Consider the following 4803-nt stretch of genomic DNA (forward strand, 5'->3'; position numbering starts at 1 on the left):
GGGTTACAATGAGGGCGATCGGGCTAACAGATTGATTTCCTAGTTTGTTACACGATATGCACAATAGATTGATCCTAGTTATCATCCAGATACGCCCGCCTTGATTTGCCTTGATCTCAATACAAGGGCGGTCCTTAAACTTGTACTTATTCTACAACATTAGTCCATATGCTTGATAGGAGCCATGTCTTTCTTCAATTAGTCTAATTTGTTCCGTGGAATTATAATTTGTTTAATGTTGTTGATGGATACAGGAGGAAATGTCGGATCTTGAGTCTTTGCTGGAGTATAATGAAATTGTTAGGAAGATGTTTGCTAATGAAGAAGGATTTCAGTTCTATAACAATTACAGTTTTGAGAAATGATTTAGTGTGAGGAGAAGCTATTGTGAGTGGGACAATGGCCACAATGAGATGACCCTTCGGAAGTTCTTTTGTAGTCATCAAGGTTTCCATGAAGAGAAGCAGCTGAAGAGGGCGATTAAGAAGCGGAAGCCACGGAATATTACCCGTGTTGGATGCCTTGCTAAATTTGTGATTGCACAAGATCAGATCACAGGGCAATGGTATGTGAAGGATTTCATCGATGAACACAACCATCTGATGGCGCCAGCAGAGCTTACTTGTCTGTTGCGTTCCCATAGAAGAATCTACGATGAGCCGAAAGCTGAGATTGTGGAGATGGAGAGTTCTGGGATCCGCAAACACAAGATAATGGATATTTTGGAAATGCAGTATGGTGGTATGATAATGTTGGGTGTACAACAAGGGACTTGTATAATTTCTGCCATCGCTATAATGCGGAGACAATTGCTGCCGGTGATGCTCAAATAGTCATTAGTTACCTGACAGAACTTCAGCGCAGAGATCCTGATTTCTTTTTCAAGTACACGGTTAATGGGGAAGGACACCTGAAGGGACTATTCTGGTGTGATAGTCAATGTCTGCTTGATTATGAAGCATTTGGTGATGTCGTTGTATTTGATAGCTTCTACAAAACTAATCGGTACAACCTACCCCTTGTTCCTTTTATTGGGGTGAATCATCATCGAAGCACAGTTATTTTTGGATGTGGAATTATTTCTCATGAGAATATTGAGTCATGTGTGGTTGCTGAGTACATTTTCTGAGACCATGATTCAGAAGGATCCGATCTTCGTGATCACTGATGGAGACCTTGCTATGCAGAGAACAATCAGGCTAGTGTGGCCGAATTCATTGCATAGGGTCTGCATATGGCATATTGAGCAGAACATTGTGTGTAATCTTAAGGATGATGTTGTCAAGGATGAATTCAGGAATTTCCTTTATGACTCTTGGTCCATAGAAGAGACTGAGAGAAAATGGCTGGAATTTTTGGATAAGCAAAAGGTTACAAATAAGGAGTCATGGTTGTATCAGATGTATGATATGAGGGAAATCTGGTGTGCTTCGTATCATGCTGGTAAGTGCTACTTAGGACTGAGGAGCAATCAATGGAGTGAGAGCCTAAACTCTAGGCTTCATATGCGTCTAGATCGTAAAATGACACTGCTTGACATGGTAAAGCACGTGGAGCACTGCCTTTCAGGGCTGCGCACAAATGAGGCAAAAGTTGAACACTGATGCATTGCAATCTAAGGCATGCACAGAACCAAATGCCTCAATTATTGAGATAGAAGCTATGAAATCGTTCACTCCAACAGTTTTCGACATGGTGCAGTTCAGCATAAAGGCAGCCAAGAAGTGTTCTTCGATTGACATTCTAGATGGCGATAATATGAGTGAGTATATTATTGGTAGGAAGGATAAAGGAGACATGATGTACTATGTCAAATGTGAATTTTGTGATGAAGGCAATCTAAAGGGAATTTCTTATTCTTGTGGTAAGTTACATTCGATTGGAGCCCCTTGCTCACACATCTTCTTTGTATTGGGCGATCTGGATGAAGACTAGCTTTCAGACTATTGTGTTTTGAAAAGGTGGACACTGGGGGCGAAGAGTGCATTTCCTCTGAAAAGGAAGAGCACCATGTATGACTATTCCGATAGCCTATAGAGGTACCGTGAGCTACACATATCAGTCACGCTGCAGCCTTCACAGCATCTCGTTCACCTGAATCATATGAGCGGCTGAAACGCATTCTGCAGGATGAAGCTGCTATGAACCTGCCAAATGGAGGAGATAACACAGGCAAGAGGTATGGTCTGGTGCTGCCACAAGCCCCGGATGTTGATTCTGTAGCGTTCAAGGATGTGCTAGATCCCTTGCTTGTGCCGGGAAGAGGGGCTCAAAGAAAAAATTGAAGTCAATTTCAAATACAAAGGAATATAAGGTCAAATGTAACCTGTGTAGGGATGAGGATCACAATCGGCGGACATGCTCCATAAGAAAAGAGGTAGTTCATCTATGATGAAAACAGGCCGTCTGCGAGGCATGTGTAGTTATGACTGATGTTTGTCCTCTTCATTTGTAGGAATCAAAGCTCCCTGAAGATGTGCTGGATATATGATTTGTCAATGATGCGTTTGTTGTTGCCTAATGTTTATAGGTACGCTGGTGAACAACTTATGATTTTCCATCATCTTTGCAAATTGACATGCTGCTATTTTGCACAGCTAAAAACTGATAGCTTAATTCGTAGTGCCTGCCTGATGTTCGGATATATGTAGAGATGTGCTTTGTAGTAGCCTGTGTTATGTCGTGGTGGCATGGTGAGGTAGCGTTTTCTCATTTGTTTGGAACTTTAGATCTGCAATTTTGGAGTGGTAGTTTGTGTTGTTTGTGTAGTGGAGATTTGCAGTAGAGGTTTCCTGATCTCTCGGTAGACTTTGTGGCTACATTATCTTAAATTTGAAGTAAAATTTGAGCTGTTCAGACAGTTCAGTACTTTGGTGCAATTGCTATGAATTCCTCTGCTGCTTGTATTGGTTACTATCTAGAAAAAAAAATACCCTGAACAATGATGGGCTCCATTCTAGTTGAGTTGTATCTGAAATCCTCATAATTATTATATGTTTACAGAAGTTTGAATTGCTTTGATTCCATTTTGGTTGAGTTGTAGGATTTATTTTATGTGATTAGAGCTTAACTCACCACCATAGATGATAAATGAGATGAATGCTTCTTTTTAAATTACTAGTTACATAGAGAACTTTGTAAGCTTGATTCATCATGCATATATTGAATTCCAAATTGATTCTTCTTGTCTGATGGCTTGCACGCACCAATCTTATGCTTTATCCTGCCATGTGCTTTAGATGTCACGCGTGCCAGCATCGTCCTGCTTAGTCCAATGTTTGAAAACTTGTTAGTACTGTTTACTACAAATTGTGCAACAGTTCAACAGTGACTGACCTTTCTCGGAAATTCTGCTTTTGGTGAAACACATGAAGCTTGCTGCTTTGCTTGTGAGAGCAACAAAAAGAAGATCGTGCACCCCACCTATGACGACTTCCTTGGTTGCCCGGATTTCGAAGAGGACGAAGTGGATTTGTATGGCAGTAATTTCCCTGAGCCCGTTGACGTGGACTACATCTTCTTTGATGCTGACAGGGACTGTGATGTTGCAAAGTACATGGACGATCGGGTTGGCTGCGACGGCGTATACAGGTCCTCCTGATGCTCAGAGCTTTGGGCCTCGTGGATAGTGCTCAGTGTGATCGCTTGGTCAGTGAGGGTGGCTGACATTATTACTAACAAATTGTAGGGGGTGCTCGGTTGTGCTAAAGGCATTTCACTGTGCTAGTAGTGCAACCTCGTGCAGGTTTAGCATAAGCAAACAAGACCGTCACTTATGTCATGCAGAGAAAGAAAAGTACACATTTGCATGTTATTATTTTTATTTTTCCTGAATTAAGACAATTCGCATGGACAAATGTAACAGCTGGTTGGAGAAACATGGATCCGGCTACATGATCTTTTCAAGTATTTCTCATTTTATTAAATCAAATCAACATAACTTGGTTGTATGTGCGTCTGTGTGCTACTAGTAGCACTGGATTTCCCAGTGTATGAAGCACTGTACCTCCGCAAGGACAGTGGCAGATTACCAGCTTCTGTCAGTCTAATTTCGCTCTGCATTGTATTACCATTCTGTATACTGGCAACCAACTCGTAGATGTGAAGCTGGTGAAAGATTAGGCATAGGACACAGTAGTGTCGTGTCTTGTGGAATGGTGATGCTGGATTTGAAGTGAAAGATGGACGTGCCTCTGCGAAAAGATGGGTGTGCCTGTGCAAAAATCCAATCCACTTCACTTAGGCCGTGGATCAGCATCAGGCCAAAGCAGCTCGTTTCAAAAAAAAAACATAGAGAAGGGGCGAGAAAAGGATAATTACAAGCAGACATCAACTAGAACTGAAGGTATACACGGCTAAAACTTTCAGAGAAGAAATTTTGCAGTGTAACAATTCCAAGTGGCACCTACCTTTACTGACAAGAGACATAATATACTTTGATAGCACAACTGGATAGTTTTCTGATGTAGTAACTATCTTGTAGAACCTAGGATAGAAAGGGTCAGTTTTCAGTCAAAAGGCCAATCCAAAGGAACTGGTGATTTCATTATGTTCTCTCTCTGAAGACAGCTTTACCACACCTTTGGAAATTGGAAAGTTACTGATAACCTAATTTGTGTTAACTGTTACCTATATCATGTGGACAAGTAATCTAGTGCATTGCAACTTGAAAATTCTATAAGTAATTCGGTCAGCTCTTGCTCTTTTCTCACATCTTTTGTACTGCTCATGTCATCCTGTCCTACAGTCCCGTGACATGAGGCTAAAACCTGAAAAAACTGAAAAGGGCAGGGAATTGTTACA

The 4803-nt window shown here is 41.3% G+C and overlaps 1 pseudogene; it reads left to right on the forward strand.

The window, feature by feature from the left end:
* Positions 1-260: 260 nt before the first annotated feature.
* On the forward strand, positions 261-3601 carry LOC136524060 (protein FAR1-RELATED SEQUENCE 5-like; annotated as a pseudogene).
* The last annotated feature ends 1202 nt before the right edge of the window (positions 3602-4803 follow it).

Source organism: Miscanthus floridulus, chromosome 18, assembly GCF_019320115.1.
Source record: "Miscanthus floridulus cultivar M001 chromosome 18, ASM1932011v1, whole genome shotgun sequence".
In the NCBI taxonomy this organism is placed as follows: domain Eukaryota; kingdom Viridiplantae; phylum Streptophyta; class Magnoliopsida; order Poales; family Poaceae; genus Miscanthus; species Miscanthus floridulus.